The sequence below is a fragment of the Heterocephalus glaber genome, unplaced genomic scaffold, assembly GCF_053883595.1.
Source record: "Heterocephalus glaber isolate CG9 unplaced genomic scaffold, H.glaber_assembly_v1.0 deba00001610, whole genome shotgun sequence".
Taxonomy (NCBI): domain Eukaryota; kingdom Metazoa; phylum Chordata; class Mammalia; order Rodentia; family Bathyergidae; genus Heterocephalus; species Heterocephalus glaber.
Genome location: NW_028258381.1, coordinates 11,771,395 through 11,785,459, shown reverse-complemented (window position 1 = coordinate 11,785,459; position 14,065 = coordinate 11,771,395). Strand labels below are relative to the sequence as shown.

At 39.4% G+C, this 14,065-nt stretch overlaps 1 protein-coding gene across 4 annotated transcripts in view; it reads left to right on the top strand.

The window, feature by feature from the left end:
- Nucleotides 1–14,065, top strand: part of Vwc2 (von Willebrand factor C domain containing 2) — a 133,859-nt gene that overhangs the window by 110,302 nt on the left and 9,492 nt on the right. The gene's annotated exons all lie outside the window — the stretch shown is intronic.

Genomic DNA, 14,065 nt, shown 5'->3' with positions numbered 1-14,065 from the left:
CAAGGATGTCCACTACCACCACTCTTGTTCAATATAGTTCTAGAAACATTAGCCACAGCAATTAGACAAGAGAAAGAAATAAAAGGAATAAAGATAAGAAATGAAGAAGTCAAATGGTCATTATTTGTAGATGACATGATACTGTATATAGAAGACCCCAAGAACTCCACCAAAAGTCTTCTAGACTTAATAACCAAATTCAGTCAAGTAGCGGGTTACAAGGTCAACACACAAAAATCAATAGCTTTGCTCTACACCAATGACAGACTCACTGAGAGAGAAATAGGGCAAACTATTCCTTTCACAATAGCATCCATAAAACTGAAATACCTAGGAATCAACCTAACGAGAGGAATCAAAGACCTCTTCTCTGAAAACTATAGCACTCTGAAAAGAGAGATTGAAGATGATATCAGAAAATGGACAGACATCCCCTGCTCCTGGGTAGGAAGGATTAATATAGTGAAAATGGCCATACTTCCAAAACTGCTATATAGATTCAATGCAATTCCAATTGAGATCCCAGCAGCATACTTCACGGACCTTGAGAAAACAATCCAAAAATTCATTTGGAACAAGAAGAGACCCAGAATAGCAAAAGCAATTCTAGGTAACAGAGACATGGCAGGGGATATCACAATCCCCAACCTGAAACTATACTACAAAGCTACTGTGATAAAAACAGCATGATACTGGCAAAGAAACAGACCTGAGGACCAGTGGAACAGATTACAAGATGCAGAAACAATGCCAGACACACTCAGCCATCTCATCTTCCCAAAGATTAAAACTAAAACTATATGTCTCGCTGTGCACTAAACTGAAATTGAAATGGATTACAGATCTAAATATTAAAATACAAATGCTGAACAAGCTGGAACAGAGTTTAGGTAGAACTCTTGAAGACACTGGTGTAGGAAAAGATTTTATGAACAAAACCTTTGTGCCCGTGCACTAACACAAACAATCAACAAGTGGGATCTCTTCTTATTAAAAAGCTTCTGCACAGCAAGAGAAACCACCAGCAGTGTGAAGAGACAGCCCACAATATGGGAAAAAATCTTCACCTGATTTTCCTCAGACAAAGGTCTACTATCTCGAATCTATAAAGAACTTAAAAAGATCAGACCTCCCAAATTTAAAGACCCAATCCGAAAATGGGCATCTGAAATGAACAGACATTTCTCAGACAAAGAAGTAGAAATAGCAAATAAATACATGTAAAAATGTTAAACATCACTGATCATTCCAGAGATGCAAATGAAAACAATGCTGAGATTCCACCTCACTCCAGAAAGAATGGCTGCTATTGTGAAATCAACTAATAACAAATGCTGGCAGGGCTGTGGGGAAAGAGGAACCCTGCTCCACTGCTGGTGGGAGTGTAGACTGGTGCAAGCACTGTGGAAATCAGTATGGAGATACCTCAAAGAACTAGGCCTGGAAGTCCCATTTGACCCCACTATTCCACTGCTGGGGATCTTCCCCAAAGAATTAAAAGAATCATACCACAGTGATATATGTGCACCCATGTTCATAGCAGCACAGTTTGTGATAGCTAAAACTTGGAAACAGCCCAAATGCCCTTCAACTGGAGACTGGATAAAGAAAGTGTGTGTTTTTTTTTATAAAATAGAGTACTACTCAGCCATAAAAAATGGAAAATTAGAGACATTTATAGTTAAGTGGATGCACTTTGAGGCGATACTCTTAAGTGAAATAGATAGGACACACATGTGTAAATACCGAATAGTTTCTCTGGTGTGAGAAACTGAAAGTGTAAATAAGGACTAAAATGTATAATAGGTAATGTGAAATAGGAAGAAAAGGGGCAAAGGGGAAGAAAGTGGGAGGGGTAGGGGAAAGGAATGGGAATGGAATTAATATGAGAAAATGAAAAAACAGGGACAAAATCTTTGTAAATAGGGAGGACTGGAGGGGTTGAAGGGAGGGCTGGGCAAGGGTGAAAAATAAGAACCAAGAGAGATTATGTACAGGTGCAAATTTCCAACAATGAATGTCATTATATTGTATACCTAAAATGTACCAATGATTAGAATGAATAATCAATAATGCAAAATGGGAAGAAAAGGTCCAAAGGGTTAGGGGTAGTGAGAAGGGCAAGGGAAAGTAAAGAAGGGAAAGGAAAAATGATGAGAAATGGAAAAAATGGAAATAAAGTCTTTGTAAATAGGGAAGGGTGGAGGGGGTGAAGGAAGGGCTAGAAATGGGGAAAAAATAAGAACCAAGATGTTTCATGTAAAGGTACACATTCCCAATGAGAAATGTAATTGTATTGAATACCTAAAATGTACCAATAAAAGAATTTAAGAAAAAAAAAGAATGCATGCAAAAATTGTATTTAATTTGCTAATGATAGAAACAGCAGGAACACAAATGAGGATTATATAGTCAGCTGGGGAAAGAATGTGCACCTAAGACTTCTAACATGCTTCGCATACTGTTTGGCTTTTAAGGACCAGTACATCTGTAACACTGTGGGTGGACATCCTCTGGGGCTGTATGACCCTTAATACCTCATCACTTTCTGGATGTGAGCTTCTCGTTTTTAGGTCTACATTACATTTGTCCTTTCTCATTTGGGTCTTCTTAGTCAAATACAGTATAATGATAAAATTGTAATTCCACATTTTGTTCTTTGGCATGATGCAATAAGGATTCTGAGAATAACCCTCCCATTGAGAACAATTCTAAGAGTTGGACAGAATGAACAACATTTAAAAAATAACAAACAAAAAGCTAGTTGGAAGCCATATTGTATATAGGAAAAAAAATGTTTTCTTCAGCTTTCATAACACAAAAATCAACAGATTTCTGTGACCTCACAGAGGTGTAGGATTTCTCTCACAAGTAGCAGTGGTTGGTTCTACAGTGGACATCAGCTGGTGTGCTCTTTTGCGGTTCTGTTCTGACGCTGTCCACCTGGAGGTGATGTTGGATCCCACTGGTTGGGACCCCAAGACTGCTGCCTTTCAGATGCCACTCAGAAGCCCCCAGTGGTTTGAAGGCAGGATAGGAAATAAGATCAGTAAAAAGGAGACAAGGGAAATTGAAGTTTAAAAATTGTACCTTACATAAAAACTACACACACCCATTGGCAATTCCTAAGATCCATAAAAACACAGTAAGCCTGGTCTATTCCCTCTTACCTGTAAATGGGCCTTTACCAGCTGTGAACAGAGCTCCCTCGGGCTAAGCTCTGTCACCTGTGATGGATGTCATCTGTGAATGGGACATCAGACTCCCCCGGGACAATGAGCTGTCACTTTTCACCTGCAAATTGAATCCCCTTTCTATAGATTCACAAATTTTCCAGATTTCCACCCCCAAATCCTCATTAAATACACCCAGCTCCAGACCATAGGCATTTCTCTCCTAAGGGCCTGCACTTATAAATCCCTTCATACATCTCACTGACATGCTTGAATTTTTTTTTTTCCTTTTTGATGAAAGCCAGCAAACCTACAACTTGTCCTGTAGATGGGGTGAGTTGAGGTTCTCCATCTCTGCTTTGGGAACCTTCTTGGACCCTGTCCAGTGACACTTTTACCTGTGCTCCTGACTGACCAGCTATGAAGCAAAGTTCTTGTGACCCACCACCTCGGGCTGGATCAATTCCAGGAGCACAGAACTCAGGGAAACATTTCCTAATTCCATATGGAGAATATCACAGCAGTTACAGACTGAGAACTGCATGGGGTGGCTATGGAGGAAGGGACACAGAGCTCTCATGCCCTCTCTGGGCTGTCCACCCTCCAGGGGAAACAGCTAATCTGAAAAACTGAGCCTGTTGTCTCACAAAGTCAAAGAATGAAATCGTGGACAAGAAGGAGGAAGTTAGAGTGTTTAAGGGAAGTATAGAAAGAGAAAACAGCTACTGGTAGTTGGGAGGGGGGTCTCAGAAATGTCATGCTATGTGGGCCTTCTGTCCAGAGTCTTTTCTGGATAAGCAGAGCATGGAAATTGTTCAGTTATTCAGTAGTCACTAAGCACAGGTGGCTCCATGGGTTTAAAATGACCAATCGGGACTCAGGCTCTCTTAGCCAGTTATTCAGCATATAGAATTTAAAGGAAACCAATAAAAAAAAAGTCTCATTTTTCACTTTCTTGAAACTCAGCCCTGGACATAGGGAGGGGGTTGCATTTTATTTCACCTGAGGAATTCCTTTCAGGCCAATTCCAGTTCTGCTGTCCATTCTTATTTTCATTCCTATCAGTGCACCTGACCTCCCCAACTCCTCCATGGGTCCTGTCTCTTGCTAGCTGCCTATTCATAAGCTAAATAACTAAAACACCCCTTATAGGGGCTGCCAGATGCTCAGTTATCCAGAAGCTCTATGAACTCTGTCATTATTTTTAATGAAGGCTTTGTTAATAAAGAGGCACATTTAATCACATAACTGGCCACTGGTGATTAGCCTTAACCTTCAGCCTTTCTCTATACACTGGATGTTGTGATTGGGAGGTTTCTAGAGGTAAGTCCCAACCTTCTAATCTTGCCTTGGTCTTTTTTGTAATCCACCTCATCTTTAGGACACAGAAAGACTCTATCACTTTGAAGATTCCAAGAGTTTTAGGAATTGTGTGCCAGGAAGTAGGAGAAAGCACTAAAGATATATTTCAATATTATCAGGCATTAGAGAAAGAGGGAATTGAAAGTCCACCTTTCAGAGATGAGCGACTCACTGACCTAAGCCCCATCCATGTTCACAACCTCACTTTTCCCCCCTGAGGACACTGACAACACAGATCAAAGGATGGATGTCAAGCTGAAAGAAGGAGCCTGAGTGGGCAGCATCCTTGCCGAACATGGCGTAGCACTTGTGACTAGAGGATTATGGGGCAGCCGGGACCTGGGAGGCCATAGTTGCAAAAACAGGGAACCACAAAGAAGGAAGGACAGAATTCTGTGGGAAATTTTCCTTCCAAGGCATTTTCAGGCTCCTATCCTACATATGTGCAAAGCAGGAAGGACAACAGAAACCCAGCGGAAATAGCAGCTGGTGATGGAAGACCTGAGCAGAAGTGCTGCTAGTGTCACAGTGCTAAGCAGAGGAACAGTTCCAGGCCCTTCAAGGTGGGAGAGCCTGCGGAATATCAGCAGCTGTCGCTTTAACGCTTCACAAGGGTTACCCTCTAACAGCGAGGGGCAATGGAAAAGTGCACCCCTCACAAACTTAAAAGTTGTTCACAGCTCTCCTAAAGTATTTTTCCATTATCTCTGTTTCCCAAAGCTCATCATTCAGAACCTTTCAATGTATAAAGTAATAAAAGGTTGCCAAGCAAGCTAAGAAAGTAAACCTAGTGACCAAAAATCAATAGAAAATAAAACAAAATAAGAAGCATATTCAGAGTTTATCACTATATGGCAAAATACCATTGCAGGTTTTTTGTTGTTGTTTTTTTTTTTGTACCAGGTATTTAACTCAGGACCTTGCCATTGCGTGGCAGGCACTGGAATCACTGAGCTAAATTCCCAGCTCAATTGCAGGTTTTTTAATGTAACCCTAGATTAACATGCTCAAGAAAATGGAAATTGAAGAATTACACTGAAAAATGAAATATATCCCCAAAAATTTGAGAACTGAAAAATGTAGCAACTGAAATTAAGAATTCAACAGAAAGGTTTACTTAAAAGTTAAGGCAGAGTAGAATTGAGGATTAGTGATTCTGAAGGCATATCAATCTAAAATATTCAAGTAAACTGCAGAGAAAAGAATATAACAGATTTGTTAGAAGAGAAAACTAATGCATGCACAATTTAGGTCCCAGAAGTATTGGAAAACAAGAATGAGAAGAAATGGGCTGGGGATTTGGCTCAGTGGTTCTGGCGCCTGCCTCGCAAGTGCAAGGTCCTGAGTTCGATCCCCAGTACCAAGAAAAGAAAAATAACAAAGAATGAGAAGAAATAAATCTGAAGGAAAACAAGTCAAGGAATAGTGGGAAGGGATATCAAGTCCTAAGGCCAAGAAGCTCAACACACTTCAAGGGGAACAAATCCAAAGAAAACCATGCCAAGGTAAATCATAGTGAGACTATTGGAGTTCAGAGGCACAGATGAAAATGTTAAAAGCAAACAGAAAAACATACATGTTATTATCTTTGGAGGAACAAAATGCTGACCACTCAACTGACTGTTCAAGGAAATGTGGAGGCATGGGAAAGGGACAACACCATTAAATATTAACTAAAAAGTTGCCACCTAGACTATTGGATTTAGACTTCACCAGTGAAGGTAATCAGAAGATTTATAGTCTCTCCCAAAATAAAATGAAACCTGAGTGTTTGTTTCCAACTGACCTGCACTACAAAAATTACTGAAGGAATATTTCAGGCAATAGAAAACAACTGAGTAGAGTGGGAAATGGAATAATAAAAAGAACATGAGAAGGTAACAAAGGAGAAAAAAGGAACCAAAACAGATGGGCCATATAGAAAATAAATGAAAAAAGCTATAGATTTAAGGTAAATGTATGCAGCATTATATTAAATAAAATTATTAAATATTCTGGTTAAAAGAGAGGTTTTCCAATAGTGTTGAATATCTATATGCTGCTTTCAAAAGACTATAACTATAGTGTAGGAAAATGTAGAATATAAGAGGGGCTCAACCATGTAAACTGTAACCAACCAGTTGGTGTAACAAAATGGATTTTAAGGCAAGAAATATTACTATTCATAGAGAAAAATGATAAAAGATCCAGTTGAACCAGAATAAATCTACTAAATATATATGTACCTAATAGCTATGCTTTAAACTAAGTAAAGCTAAATTTGGGAAAAAAACTAAAAATAGAGATAACAATTCCACAATTATAAAGTCTTGTTTGCAGTCATACTTGAGACCAAAAACTCAGTATCTGAGATTCTCACAAATGATTAAGAAAGTCTTAACAACTCAGTAGAAAATAATGATAAAAGTCTTGAAAAGAAAACAATTGAAAGAGACTATCCAGGCAGTTATTCATCAGGGCTATACAAATTAAAACCATTACTGAATACTATTACTCCACTTCCTTTATGGACAAAATATAACAAGAAAACTAACATACTAAAGCGAAGGATCTATATCCACTGGAATTCTCACTTAATTCTGGGTGTCAATATTGGTGCAACCACTTTGGGAAAATATTTCTTGGTTTCTGTTATAGCTATAAGTCCCTGTGAACCGATTAGCCCATTCCTGGGAAATGTGTATTGCTGCACACCAGGAACATGTCTACAAACATTTATGCAGATTGTTCTGTACCATACAGAGCTCCTTCTAAAAGCTACTACTGAAATACTACAGTTTCCTACTATTCATAGATATGTGGAAGTCAATATCAATAGTAGAAAGTATCTATCAAAAATAATGAATTGTATCCTATAGAAGGGAGCATCACTAACCATTGAAGATGATGACAACGCAAAGACATGCGATGTGTGAATGAGTCTCATGAAGTGATGTTCATGAAAGGGAGGCTGCTACAAAGCACGGGTGCTCTTAGATTGAGAGTCTGTTTCTCAGGAGTGCAGAAGTAGGCAGAGTAATTCTACACTGTTAGATGCCTGGTCAGCAGAAGGCCATGAGGGGCCTCCCCAGGCCCTGGAACATTCTGTTCCTCAATTTCTGTGGCTGTTCCGTGCATGCCTCAGCATTTTGGTGGTGGGCACTGTAAACTGGGTTGTGTAGACAGAAATTGACCTTGTGAGGAAGCAGCGTGAGCCTCTCAAATCCACATAATTTGTACAAGGAGCTCAGTGCTTTCTTTACTCATATTTTGTTTATTTTTCAGACACTGCTCTGCAAAATACAAATTTTTATGGGTTTTTTTTTCCTCATTAACTTTATTGGTACATTTTAGGTATAAAATACAGTTACATTCATCATTGGGATCTTGTACCATTACATGAGTCTCTTGGTTCTTATTTTTTTCCCCCTTCCCTTGCCCTCCCTTCACCCCCTCCACCGTTCCCTATTTGCAAAGACCTTATTTCCATTTTTTCCCTCTTCTCATATTTTTTCCTTTCCCTTTTTTCCCTTCCCCTACCCCTCCCAATTCCCCTGCTCTTTTAGACCTTTTCTTCCTGTTACACAATATCAGTTATACATTTTTTAAATTACAATATCAAGATCTAGAAGACATTACCACAGATTTTACAGAATTTAGAAGGATATAGAAAGCATATTACAAAAATCTTGTTTGAAATAAATTTGACAACTTCTAAGAAGTACCTTGGAAGACAAATTAATGAAACTAACTCTGGAGGAAATATAAAATTTGAATAGCACCTATTAAAGAAAGTATATTCCTAGCTTGAAAACCTACCTATATGACAACAGCAGGCTCATAAACATTTTAACTGATAAATTATATCAAACAATTAAAGCAGAAAAAAGAAGAAACACTTCTCCCCTTATTTTAGGAACTCAACATTGTGCTAATCCTAAAACTGGATAAAGATAATAGAAGAAAAAATATGAACATAGATAGAAATTTGTTTAACAAAACAAACTATTGGATGTCAGATCTGGCAGTATGTAGAAAGTGGTTTTGTTATAGGGATGACAGTGTTGGTTCAGCATTGGAAGATCCACCCCCAAAAGTCATCATTTTAACAGAGGAAAGGAAAAAGCCATATGATCCTGTCACTAGTTGGAGAAAAAGTATTGGACTAAATTCTACAGCTATTCATGGTAAAAGCTATCAGGAGCCTAGAAGTAGAACAGAACCTTCTCAACAGATTAAGGACATGTACTCCATACTGCCAGCGAGAACACCTTATATGAATGGAGAAGATACAGTGCTTTCTCCTTAAGGTGGGGAACAAGGGCAGATATGCCTACTCTTTATCTGTCCATTAAACTTTGAAACCAAGTCCCCACCAAAATAGTCTGGCAATAAAATGACACAACTAGGATAGGATTGGCACGGCAGAAGCAAAATCTTTATATGTAGATGAAATGATCATCTACAGAGAAAATACTAAGAAATCTCTAGGAGCACCTAGAACTTGTATTTGAATTTAGCAGGATTAGAAAACACAAGCTATATATAAAGATTCAGGTCTGTGTATACTTGCTGTAAATGAAGAATTGGATATTGAAATTTAAAAGTTATGTAGGAGTACAAAGGACCTAGAAAAGTTTAAAAAAAAAAACAGTGTTGGAAGATGTTTAGTACCTAATTTTAAGACTTCTTCTAAAGCTACAGTAATCAAGGCAGTGTTGGTGTAAGGAAAGACATATAGATCATTTGAATGAAACAGAGAATATAGAAATAGAGACACACATACATGGTCCACTGAGCTTTGAAAGATTATTTAATATTAGCATTTTATAGAATATAAACTTAATTCAAGAGCCGAGGAAGAGATAGTGTTTTCAGCTAATGGCACTAGAACACCTGGTATCCATATATAAAAAATTAACCTCAACCCTTTTTTTCCATACATGAAAATAACTTGAAGGGATCTATGAACCTAAATAAGAAAGCCTAGAAGTATGAAACTTTAAGAAGAAATTATAAGGGAAAATATTTATGAATTCAGGGTAGGCAAGAACTACCTAGGATACAAAAGACATGATATATAAAAGAAAAAAATTGATAAATGAGATTCCATCAATATTTAGAATTTTAAATGACATCATTAAAATGAAAAGTAGTCATTAAACAGACCATATTTCCAATGCATATAACCTATGAACAGAATATATAAAGAACTATTACAGCTCATTAATAAACAACCCAATTAAAATGTAGACATAAGATGATGATAAATAGCCAGTATAGCACAAGGAATGGTGTGCAACTCTAGAATCAGAAAAATACTAATCAGTACAATAATAAGATTGAATTATACATTCATTAGGGAGATGAAGTTAAAAGTTTTAAAAGCCTTGTCATGACTTTTTCTTTTTGCTGGATTCTCCCCCTTTGTGTTTAATTTGTCATGACCAATGGATTCATTCTGCTGGGTTTCCTGGGGTTGTGATCCTCATTGTCTTTTCCTAGGGTATTGTCTAAAATTTTTTGGAGTGCTGGTTTGGTATTCATGAAGTTCCTGAGGTGCTCTTTATCATGAAAGTATCTTATTTCTCCATCAACTTTGAAAGATAGTTTTGCAGGGTACATCAATCTGAGTTGGAGGCTGTTTTCCTTTAGGGCTTGAAATACATCACTCCAAGCTCTTCTTGCCTTGAGGGTTTGCATTGAGAAGTCTGCTGTGATTCTGATAGGCTTTCCTTTGTATGTGATTTGTTTCTTTTCTCTCACTGCTTGGAGAATTTTGTTCTTCTGTTGGATTTCTGGAATCCTAACTATTATATGCCTATGTGTAGATTTTTTTTGATCAACGCTATTTGGAATCCTATATGCCTCACTTATCTGTATGTCAAGTTCTTTTCCCCTCCTTAGGAAGTTTTCTGCCATCACTTCTGTGAACAGTTTTTTATTTTTTGTTTTTTGTTTTGGTACCAGGGATTGAACTCGAGTCCTTGTGCTTGCGTAGCAGGTGGTGAAACCACTGAGCTAAATCCCTGGCCCAATGTGAACAGTTTTTTTATGTCATCTGCACTCTCCCCTCTTTCTTCATTGACTCCAGTTAGTCTTATGTTATTCTTCTTTGCATCGTCTAGCAGCTGCTGGATTGATTTCTCGTGTTCCCTTACAATTTTAAAGCAATTTTTCTTTTCCTCTTCACTAATTGCAATCTTATCTTCTATATGTGAAATTCTATCCTCACATTGGTTCATTCTGCTGCACAGACTTTCAATGGAGTTTTTAATCTCCTGGAAATCTGTTTGTATCTGTTTTATGGATTCCATTTGTTTCCTATGTTGGGATTCCATCACGTTCCTCATATCCTCTATTTTTTAAATCTGTGTCCTTTCTAGATTTATTAATCATGTCTTGCACCATGAGCAAAATCTTTGCTGTTATCTGAGTAATTATTTCTGATTTCATTTTTCCCAGATCCTCTTTTGTTGCCAGATCAGAGAGACCAGGTGGTTGAGTATCAGATTGTTGCATCTCGTTTCCCTTTGGGGTTGCTGTAGGTAATCTGGAAGTCTGTTTTTGAGGCTTGTTTATGTGTTTTCTCATCTCCACGGGGGGGGGGGGGTTTCTGGTGTCCATGCGGCTCACCTTCTCTGCCCTAGGAGCCTGGGATGGCAGCAGGGGAGCTTCCTTCTGGGTGCTGGGACCGGCTGAGCTTCTCTGCCCTAGGAGCCTTTTATGGTTATTAATAACTGTTTACAAATTAAGACTTCCATGGTCAGTTCAGAAAATGCTGCATATTCCAACCCTAATTCTGAGGTTCTCAGTAAATACTGGTGTACTTAAGGTTCTGAAAGGATCCTTAGTAACGAACCCTCATTTAAGTTGTTTACTAAAGCTTGGCCTCAGTTTATTTGACAGTGGTGACTTTTTAGAAAAACAAGATATCTTTTGCCATATTGAAATAAGAACTTTGAAAGATACTTCTTCCTTTCTATGAATGGAGCATAATTATTTGCATTTTCTGAGAACTTAAGAGTATGTGAATGCTTTAGACCTTCAGTTCAGAATGCAGGTGTATTTTATTTCTTGGATTTTGGTGGAGACTGTATGATATATGATAAATGATGTCAACTCAAAGGGAATGGAATAAGGTGACAAGGAGTTATGCCTTGGGCCCAGGAATCTAGGCTCAGGCATGTTCCCAGAGGAATGGAAAGACATAGAAGCAAAGAGAAACTTTCAGATTCCCTCACAGCCCTCCAAGAAGACAATAACCTGGCAGCATAGTTTCCCACCTGATGTAGGGGTTGCTGGGGATTGAACCCACATCCCTGGCACTGAGCTACATCCCCAACTCTTTAAAAATATTTTTTAAACATGGTCTCATTGAGCCACTAAGGTGTTAGGTCTGAACTCAAACTTGCCATCCTCCTGCCTCAGCAGAGTGCTAGGATTCCAGGCATGCCATGCAGTACCAGGCCCACCTGACATTTCGTTTTGATGAAGATTATTTCCTCTACAGAAGCCAAATGTACCTCATCTTCATGCTTGTTTTGTTGTTATTTGCTATTTCCCTTATTTTAATTGTTCTGAATAAACATGATTTTGTACTACAGCCATACCAGGAGAGCACAAATGGGTATGGGAACAGTGTGCACAGACACATGGACGCTTTTAGCTGCTTCATTTCACTGAGGGTGAAGTGAAAGTGCTTATGAGGAAGCTGCTCTTTCCTCTCCTTTGAGACTAATGTCCCGTGAATCTAAAACTCATCAGGCATACACAAGAGAAACTGAAATGCAGTAGCTGTTACTTTCTCCATATGAAAAACAGTTGGGCAGTTTCACATTTGGAAACTGAGGTTGTGCGGAGGACCTTGATTCAAAGTAGGGTGGAGAAAAAGCAGTTCTTTCAAAAGAGGTTTAGGGTGTGAAGTTCAGTTACTTGGCTTTTATTTTCATTCTAATCTCGTGGCTCCAAAGGCAAGATCACCAGTAATGTAGTTCCTAAGACAAAATGTGCTGCCTTACCTGAATGATGGCACTGTCTGGGCTCCTGGATTGGGTAGACCTGCTCTCCATTGCTTGGCCATGCAGGGGTTCTGGGCATTCCTAAGTGCTTATTCCAGGCTGGGGTGGGGGGACAAGCAGCTCTGATCGCAGGCCCTTGCTCATGTTGGTTTTCATGAGCAGTCTGTCTTCTGTGGCTTTGGATCTGAAACACACTGGCGCCAGGCTCACTGGAGGACACAGATGTGCTGCTGGATCTTGATGTCGATTCACAGTGTCATCCTAAAAACTTTGCTCAGTCACATCTGCCCTGGGCTGCAGCGCTGTGCTGCATGCAATGCTAGACCTGGGGGAAGCTGTGGGGTCCTGGGGTCCTGTCCCAGGAACTCCCTGGCAAGGACACATGTGGCGCCAGGGCTGTCACTGTGAAAGGCAGTTCTGAGAGCCAGGCACTGCCAGGAGGGTGCCCAGTGCAGGCATTCCAGCAAGGACAGCTTGATTTGGAGCCTGTGAACTGCCCACCACCATACCCAGTTTGAGTACGTGACCTTCAGGTAAATAAAACTCATCTCAGATGGATGAAACCCTGGATCTAGGCATAATCACCCTGATGCCAGCAGTCACTGCAGACACTCGGCCTCCAAAAGTAACAAGAGGGGAACATGGGAGAGGTAGCAAGATGAACTTGTGCCTGGGAGTCATTCCCACACAAATTCCTCTCAAAGGTTTGGAGTCTCTGAGGGCGAAGAGAAGAGAAGAGGTCAAGGGTAGAACTTTGGACAGTGTCTGAACAGGAGACAGCAAGACACAGTGAAGCGAGGGAGAAGAGCCAGGTCCAAGCACAACACTCAGGAGTTCACTTGAAACCATGACGCGGGAGCCCAGCTGGTTCTGCTGACGAGTGTCGGGGAGCCATCTTTAATGCAGAGCTTGGTGGATTTATTTTTTTAAAACATTGGCTGATGCATCTTTTTTCATCTGTGATGACTTCATACATTAGAATTAAACATATTTTGGTTGTGAGCACATTCTCAAAGACTTCAGAAGCAAAAAAATGAGGAAAATGAGAAATTGGGCAAATGAAGGAGAATTGAGGCCTTTATCCAGGCCACAGTAATTTCTGATGTTTGAATTATAGAGAGTTTTAGAGGTTGTAGCTGTATTAGCCGTAACATGAAACCAATAATCTTTTAAAGCAAATATTTTTCAACTCACACTGGAAATCTTTCTGATATTTATTTTTTCTGCCGTTGACTTTGTATATAGAATGAAGTGCAGATGCGATACCTTTGTTGGTTGAACAGTTTATGGTTGATGTTGTTGACTGAGAATGGCAGAGATTCTCAGGTCTTGGGAAAGATTATCAAAGATAAACTGCTGAAGTGCTAACATGGTGCTTCTTAAAGTGTGGGCCCAAAGCCAGCAGCAGCCTCGTCCCCTGGAAATCTATCAAAGCGAATTCTTGGGTCCCATTCCAAACCTTGGGAGTTAGGAACTCCGGGAGTGGGAGCAGTAACTGGCATTTCAACAGAGCTCTGGGGCACCATGATG